Source organism: Eschscholzia californica, unplaced genomic scaffold (genome assembly GCF_041429995.1).
Source record: "Eschscholzia californica isolate CP2 unplaced genomic scaffold, dmEscCali1.0.p SCAF_3, whole genome shotgun sequence".
Lineage (NCBI taxonomy): Eukaryota > Viridiplantae > Streptophyta > Magnoliopsida > Ranunculales > Papaveraceae > Eschscholzia > Eschscholzia californica.
In genome coordinates, this window is record NW_028238420.1 from 32,354,384 (window position 1) to 32,363,687 (window position 9,304).

Consider the following 9,304-nt stretch of genomic DNA (forward strand, 5'->3'; position numbering starts at 1 on the left):
GACTGAAGAGGTTTTTCCATCTCGAGAGGAGTTAATTGTTTGGGCTAAAGAAAGGCCAGTGCTTTGGGGAAAGCTAAATAGTTTCCGGGGTGTGAAATTTTGAAGGGAATATGTAGAATTTTAGAAATTTTCCGGAGAAATAAATTTAAGGGAAAATAAAAAAAAAACACTCCACCTCACCTCACTCTCTCTCCACATCACCTCTCTCTCACCACCTCACCTCTCTCTCTTCTCCGACAAGATCGCCGGCCGAAAAATTTTCCGGCCGGCGACCATTAAAAAAAAAAAAATATTTCACTCTTTTTCCCTCCTTTCTCTCTTTCTTTTTTTTTTCTTTTTTTTTCTTCTCTCTCTCTCTAGAACAAATCTAGAGAGAGAAGATCTGGTTGAAGGTCCCGAACGTTTGGGACCTTCAACCAGAGAAGAAAAAAAAAATTAGAGAGAGAGAGAGAGGAGTGAAAGGGAGTGAATTTTTTTTTTTTTTTAATGGTCGGAGAAGATAGAGAGTGGTGGGGAGAGAGAAGATGAGGTGGAGAAAGAGAAGTGAGGTGGAGAGAGAGGGAGCTGAGGTGGAGAAGCTATTTTGCTTTCCCCCTAAATAAAATTGTCAAACAAAATTGACCAATTTTTGACTAAGTCTTCACACCCCGGAAACTATTTTGCTTTCCCCAAAGCGCTGGCCTAAAGAAAATGGGAGAAAGTATAAGTTTGTAGTATTGATTGGCAAATCAGGCAATAGGAGAGGTGGAGAGAAACCCCGGTTAGGATTATGTTGCGAAAGAAGTGGGGAATTCCGTTCACATGAGAAGAAGGATTTGGTTCCAAAATCCCATCAACCACCCATAAAGAAAAGAAAATCGAGCACCAAAAAATGCCAATGTCCGTTCAAGCTCAAAGGAATACGGGGGGGGGGGGGGGGGGGGGGGGTAATGACACTTGTAAAGTGACAGTTATGTCTGAAATCCACAACTATGAGTTAGCTGAAAGTCTTCTAGGTCATGCATATGTGAATAGGTTGAAACCCGATGAAAAAACTGTTGTGAAACGTCTATTAGATTTTGGTTTGAAACCAACCCAAATTCTTTCTCAAATTCATGATCATTCAAGGATAACACATCAACGTTAAAAACCATTTACAATGCACGGGCGAACATACGTAAGGAAAACCAAGAAGGAATGAGTCCGACGCAACAACTCATTAAGTTGTTGGTGGAACACAATTACGTCTACCATTTTTCAAAGAACGGGGACACTGACGAGGTAACAAATCTATTTTGGGCACATCCTGATTGTATTCTATTATTACAGAGTTCCCATACCGTGTTAATACTCGATTGTACGTATAAAACCAACCGATTTAAAAAGCCATTGCTTGAGATTGTCGGGGTAACTTCTACGTTAAAATCCTTCACCGCGGCATTTATTTTATGGATGAGGAGGCAACTAATCAGTACACATGGGCCCTTAATTGTTTGAGGACGTTGTTCCCTCCCAACTCAATGCCAAATGTGTTGGTTACTGATCGCAAACTTGCACTAATTAACACGATTGGTGAAGTCTTTCCACATGCTCAAAGGTTACTATGTACTTTCCACATCGACAAGTGTGTGGTAGAGAATGTCAAAAGTCATTTCAAATAAGAATAATTCAATATTTTTATGACAATGTTTCGAGCTATCATGTATGCTGAGACCGAAAGTGGTTATAATGAGGCGGTGGAAACCTTTGTGAAGTTTTCGTGAGATACACATCATAAAGCTGTTAGTTATGTTTAGAATACCTGGTTGGGATTGAAAGAGAGATTTGTGACTGCATGGACTAACGGGGTTATACAATTGGGAAATACTACAATAAATCGTGTGGAAGGTGTTCATTCCAAATTGAAGAGTTATCTATGTAACTCCGAAGGTAACTATGTTACGTGCTGGGAATCTATTCGTATCATGACGGAAACCGAGACAAGTGAAATTATAGCATCTTTTAAGCACAGCCGTATAAAGGTGAAGGAAGGCCATCAAACCAAGATTATGAAAGAGCTACGTGGTTATGTCTTGCACGCTGCATTAGATCTTTTGGTGGATGAGATCGACCGTGCAAAATTACAAGAGCCTCGTGGTCTCCCTTATGCTCATGAGATGGTATCTTTGATGAATCAAGATAAGGTATGTCCTAAGGACATCATTCACCCCCAGTGGACCAAGCGATCGATTAACCCGGCTCTGTAGACTTATAATGATCTCGGCACATCACATGAGATGAATCACCTTTACTTATTGTGGATAAATCGAGTGGTCCTTAGAGGTACGCAATAGTTGAGAAATTGAGAGAAATTTTTTGTCTGACCCTGATAAACTTGTGCGATGCATTGCAACCAAGAAAGACCAAAGGGGCTCCGAAACAAAGAAGATTGAGCAAAAAAGAAAAAGAAGCTGCAAAATCTACTAAGAGGAATCCATCTGCTTTCGAATATGCCAAGTGTGTTGATGAATATATTCCCTCCTCTCAGACAGTACCTAAAGTTAACAAAGCAACCAAAACAACGAAAGCAACCAAATCCAATGTTGAAAGATACAAAGAACAAATTTCATTAGTTATGCATCCATTCTTGGATGACATTATAGATGTGCCAGGCGATGGTCATTGTGGGTTTCATGTCGTTGGTAAAGGACTTGAGTTTTCCATAGAAGATGGTTGGAAACAAGTACGCGAAAATGTCATAGAAGAATTTGAGGTACGTCACGCACTCTACAATGATATTTTTGGACAAAGAGATTACAGTCGGACATTAAGTGTCGCGAACAACTTCAATTATACATGTCCGAATGATTCTTTCTACAGTCACCCATATACTAGTATGGTTGTGGCGACTCGCTACAATTGCATATTAGTTCATTTGTCTTACGATTATTCGACAACTTTCTTACCCTTATTCAGTGGTCCATCTTCCGAGGGTTATAAAAATGTATGCATTACATATAGTGGTGGTCACTTTATGTCTGTTAAACTCACAAAGGAATCTCTAATCCCTCCAATTGCACCTCAATGGGCTAGTGTGCATCGCTAGAGGCAATAGGTTGGCTTGAAATTGTTAGATGTAGAATTGAGGTAGGAGAGAAATTTTGCCCCCATATTTCGAGGGAGCCAAGTAGTAGCGTGTCAAATTTAAGCGATGATTAAGGTGTATTGAAATACCGGGTTACAAATTTTTTGGATTAACATATGAATATATTTAGATGATGATTAATTGTCTTCATTCTTTACCTTTTTTAGTTGATATTTTAAACATAAAAATCAAATAACACCAAAAAGGCGCGACCGGAAGTACCAGACGGGTCAGCTGATCCGGCCGCTCCTCTCAAAGGTGACGGATCTCAAAATCCGTCTGAGTTACCAGAAATGGGATCTAGAGATCTGTGGCTATCCGTGGCTTTCTAACAAGGTTCTATGAGAAAGCCACGGATCTCTGGATCTGTTTCTGGTGACTCAAACGGATCCAGAGATCCGTCACCTAGGAGAGGTACGGACGGATCAGCCGATCCTTTCGGTACTTCGGGTCGCGTATTTTTGGTAATTTTTGATTTATATGTTTACAATACTAATTTTTTTAAAAAAATACGCTTTGGCCTTCAAAATTACTTCTAATTAATATATTAAAACTTGTTCACAAAGAGTAACGATGTTCTTACATCGATCAAACATTATCCTAAGTGGCACTCTAAATTTTAGAGTTTGAGTGTTCCATTGGAGATGCTCTTACTCTACCACCCAAATTTACCGATAGTCTTGTTTAAAACACCAATAATAGTACTAGTTTTGTCGCGATCTGATGAGACATGAAAATGTCCCATCTGAATCTCTTAACTAAGGCTACTTAGTCCAATTCGAGCAGTTACTCTGATGAATTATGTGTTTCTTTTGTCCAGGTGTCTTTTACGGAGTTCAATGCGTAAAACGGATAAAATCAAGAGTAAAACGTGTTAGGGGTATTTTGGTCATTTGTGATTCTGGGAATTTTTGTCAACAGTGGTGCTCGGTTGAAAAGTAGAGCCCAAGATGAATTCGTGGGTGAAAACGGAAGTCAAATCGGAGTCCAGATGAGGAAACTAGAGCGGATCAAAGTCCCAGTCAAATCAGTTGACTAAAAGTCAACATATATTATTAGTGACACGTGGCGCGCAAGATGTAAGTAGATCAATGATGAACGTGTGGTACACTGTTGGGAAGCATTAGATGGCGCTCCGAATTTGTTTTGACACTTGATTTGGTACTTCACACGTTAAAGCTTCAATGCTCCCGAGACGATCTAACGAACACAATTTAGAGCGTGCGGATCAACAAGGATTAGATGGCCTCCTCAACTTTATTTGATGCACCTAGCTACAGCAAAGTTGTCCCACATTAAAGGATTTGCATTCACCAAATCTTTATCCAGTAAACCAAAAACGTGATTGGCTCCCAAATTAAGGTAACTTAATTATTCTCTCTTTATTCTTTCCCTCTCTTTTTCTTATTTCTAAATTTAAAGAACCACCAAGTATGTAGGATCTTTCCTTTTTCTCTCTTTTATATTCTCATATTATTTTGGAAGGATAACTTAATACAAATAGATAGAGAAGGAGATGAGACCGAGAGAGAGAGAGAGATATTTGGATGGATTGGCTTGAACTAATTTTAGAGAGAAGTATATGAGCTGGAGAGTGATTGAGAAAAATTCGAATGGAGGAGATATTTCCTCTTCTCCTTTTATATTAGGATTTTACAGAGAATGGAAAGAGGAGGTGTGATAGAAAGATTTTCAGAGAAAGAGAGATTCAATTCATTGCTGAAAACTCTTCTCTCTTAAATCCGAAAATACTATAGAAAAAACTTGAGCTAGTGAGAGAGAACCGAGATTTTCAAATCAAAACAGAGAAGGAAAGATGAAGAGGCAGGATTCGATTTTGTTATTGATAGCTAGATATCTAGAGTGAGAGCTAGAGATTTTGACAGAGATTCATGAGGATTTCTTTCATTAACAATGGAGGAGGATTCAGAAATATTTGAAGGAGAGAAGATATTTTCTAATGAGAGAAAGATCTCTCGGCTGATTATAAAAGAAAAGAGAGAGCAGCCATTGAGGGTATCTCATCTTGGAGGGGGATCATCTCCTCTCTTTGAGCTCAACTAACAGAAAATCAGAGTGAGAGAGAGAGAGAGAAACAGAGCTACCATTATCTTCTTCTGAATCCTTTGTTTCTTATCTCATTATAATTTCAGAGAGAAGAGTGAGTTTGTGAGAGGCTTTTCTTTTTATTTACAGATACTTTGCTTTAATCAAATGTATTGGAGAGAAAGACAGAGAGGATTGTAAAGTGAGAGAGATATATTTTAAATCAGAGAGAATTGTATTGGTCTTCATTTAATGTAATCACCATATTCAAACTTGTTGGTGTTAGTTGATTTGGGTTACAATAGAAGTAGAGAGAGAAAGAGAGAAAATCAGAGGAAGAAGAAGACCGCGTTTGGGTCAATAATCTCCCTGGAAAATAACTTTCCCATAGAGAAAATATTTCCGAGAAGACGAGAAAGTTATTTTCCCTAGGGGCGCGTTTGGCTGCAACAGAGAAAATCAGTGAGAAAGTTTCATTCTTTTTTCCATTTTCTCTCTTATGCTTCATAATTGTTTTAATCTCATATTATATGATTAGCTAACCATCTCATTTAGGGCTAGGATGAAACCCATTTTTAAGCTTTTAGAGACCAATTTTTGTGCGATTAATTCTCTTGATTGTGTTTAAAAGTTCAAGTTGTTTTAGTTAGTTAAACTTGTTTTCTTTTCATTGCTATATTTTTAGTTTGATACACCATGCTTAGATTAAATTCTTTGATGGTGTATGCTTATCGATTAATAGTCAATAGTTTAGAGATTTGTTTTTCTAAATACAACAATTACAAGTTTATGATTATCAATCGGGTTTTAACGAATACATCTTCCGGAATTCGGGTAGTTCATTACCTTGAATTTTGAGTTATAAAAAAAGAGAGTTGATTAGATAATTATTGGGTCTGAATGTGATTTTATGTGGTGAACTCCTAAACCCTAGGTCCTCTCCCCCATTGATCCGTTTACCGTTTTTATTCGTTTTAATATTTTAATATCTTTAATCATCAAAACCAAAATCAAAACCATTTTCAAAATCTTTTTATTTCCTAGTTTTTGAATAAGTTTAACTAGTCTCTGAGGAACGAACCGGTCTTTCCGGAAATATTACAACTTGACACCCGTGCACTTGCAGGTGTAGACCTATTTAGGAAACTTTCTAGGCCCATCACGATCTATACATTCTAAAACTTAATTATGCATCATCAATCATGCATCATAGAGGGGTAGTCAATCTGGATTTTGGTTGACACTCAAAGTCCACAAATGTCTACAACAATCAATCGCGGACGTTTCAAAGTCTGCAAATTGTAGTGGCATTCGCAAAGTCACGAGATATTCGTAAGTCACAGACTTTGGTGGATTTTGATTTTCGCCGATATTTTAATGGATTCTAGTGTAAAAAGAGAACCAAATTGTCAAAAAAATGACTAATTTTCATTAACAATTTGGTATTTTCTAATTTAACAATAAAAATAATGATAATTAATACAAATATTGATAATAATAAAAGATATTATAACAACAATAATAAAAAATTAAAATATATAACTAAAATGTAATAACAGTATCATGATAATATGTATTATCTTGGGACGATCCGGTCCATCTAGGCTTGTACGACCTTTATAAGTATTTTTTTTAGTCAAGATCGTATATCTAACAAAAGATGTATTTGTCGTTCAACAAAAGAGTTGGTACATTTTTTAGAGGCATTACATTTGTTTAACAAAAAGTAGATGAGTTTAACAAAAGATTTAATACAGTGATAATTAACAAAGGGAAAATGACTATTTAGGTAGAAAAAATTATCTTAATAACTATAAAAGCCTACACCTTTTGCTAATAACTAAGAGTTACCAAAATGTTATCAGTAAAGATGCATATAGTTTAAAATAATATGACTAATTAGTAATTAGGTCATTTTTATTTTTTTCTTTCCTAAATTACCCTTACTCACAGAACTCTCTTTCCCTCTCAAAAAGCCCAAAAACTTTTTAGGTGGCCCGTGATTCTTCTTCTCTGTTCTTCTTCAATGTTAATCAACAAAAAAATTCTATACCTAATATAAATTAAATAAGCTTCTTCGAAATCATTGATACAAGTTGTAAATCATGATTCTTCTTCCTTTCTTCTTTTTCCTTATTATTTGTGATCACCATCATCAAATTCGTGAGATTTTCGTCGCCATCATCTTCTTTCATGTTAATTGAACAAGACATAGCAGAAATGGAGTCACTTCCTATATGGGTAAACCTCCATGAAATACCTCTGATATTTTGGATTAAAAAATGGATTGCCTTTATCTCAAGCTTTCTTGGTCGAATACTTACCATGGACCAATACACTGCTGTTCAAACTCGGGTCAATTATGAACGAGTGTGTGTTGAAGTTCCTAAACAACAAGAATTGGTTGATAAGCTTTCAATTCGAGTGAATGAGACTAAGGAGATAACAGTACGAGTGGGATGATTATGGAAGCCTCGAAAGTGTACTCAACGTGGTGCATTTGGACATCAAGCAAAGTTATGCACAACACCTGTTCGTGAAAATGACTCCGAAAGAACCAACATGAGAGCTGAATATAGTAGCCAGGGTACAGCTGCCTATGAAGAGGCAAGTGTGCCAGCAAGGAGTTTGAATGATCTTTTAACTAACATAATACATAGGCTCCACATTGATCCACCCCATCCCCCACACATTGAGGTAATTTGATGGATCATATATAACATTTGATGGAGTTCTACTTTACGGACCACCTGGTACGGGGAAAACACTGCTTGCTAGGGCAGTAGCTCATCATACCGACTGCACCTTTATCAGAGTTTCTGGTTCTGAGTTGGTCCAGGAATACATCGGAGAAGGCTCTAGAATGGTCCGAGAACTTTTTGTTACGGCAAGGTATTTTCTAGTATTTCCTTTCGTAGTACTAGTTGGAAGAAGTCATGTCTAGAGTCTACTTCGTCTAATTTTCCCCTCGATTTTAAGTTACGTTAGCTTTGGCCCTTGTGATCTTCTTGTTCACCTTTATTGCGCAACTTGTGTGTTGATGTTTGGTGTTTCTTCAAATATATGGCTTATTGTTTATGGATCTATCACAGAGAACATGCTCCTTCAATCATTTTTATGGATGAAATTGATAGTATTGGATCTGCTAGGATGGAATCTGGATCTGTAATGGTGACAGCGAAGTGCAAAGAACCATGCTTGAGCTTCTGAATCAGTTGGACGGGTTTGAAGCATCAAACAAGATCAAAGTATTTTCAATAGTTCTATAATGTTAAATTGGTATAGTCTAGGAAATAATAATGTGGAGACTATATAATCTTTGAAGGTTCACACAACTCACCACTTCAAACATGTGATATATGCAGGTTCTCATGGCCACTAATCGGATTGATATTTTGGATCAAGCCCTCTTCAGGCCAGGCCGTATTGACAGGAAGATTGAGTTTCCAAATCCAAATGCAGATGTCTCTCTTTCTCTCTCAACATATATTTGCATTATTATATGTTATATGTACATATATCTATAGAGAAACCCAATGTTTTGTCCTGATCTGTACAGAATGTTTGCAGTCTCGCTGGGATATTTTGAACATTCACTCGAGGAAAATGAACTTGATGTGTGGGATTGATTTGAAGAAGATAGCAGAGAAGATGAATGGTGCATCTGGTGCAGAACTCAAGGTTTGTCTTCCACTGCCTTAAATATAGCCCATTTCTTAAGTTGGAAAAATTGATCTCTAGTCTTAGATTCTCCTTCATTTCCAAACCTCATTAACATTTCCCATTCATCAGTTCTAATCTACAGGCTGTGTGCACAGAAGCAGGGATGTTTGCCTTAAGAGAGAGAAGAATTCATGTAACTCAGGAAGATTTTGAAATAGCAGTGTGGAAAGTAATGAAGAAAGTAACTCAGGAAGATTAAGTTCAGGTGTGCCAGCATGAGGAATTGTTTTTAATACTTTTAACATTTCTGATTCCCATATAGTAGGAGGATGAAGACCATGATAAAATCGTGCTAGCATCAGACAATGACATTTCCATGGTTGTTGAACAAGCTGGATTGAAGATAAAAACACATTCTTAAGATACTCGAGCTACTCTAATCCAATGATTTAACAAATAAAAAACGATAAATTTTTCTACCTAACTATTTAA

General features: G+C 36.9%; 1 pseudogene across 1 annotated transcript; it reads left to right on the forward strand.

Moving 5' to 3' along the window:
* The first annotated feature begins 7,711 nt into the window (after nt 1-7,711).
* On the forward strand, nt 7,712-9,071 carry LOC147549590 (26S proteasome regulatory subunit 8 homolog B-like; annotated as a pseudogene). Its single transcript, XR_015237411.1, has 6 exons — nt 7,712-7,775; nt 7,882-8,041; nt 8,242-8,397; nt 8,515-8,613; nt 8,720-8,830; nt 8,955-9,071. The product of XR_015237411.1 is annotated as a 26S proteasome regulatory subunit 8 homolog B-like (transcript).
* Nucleotides 9,072-9,304: the final 233 nt, after the last annotated feature.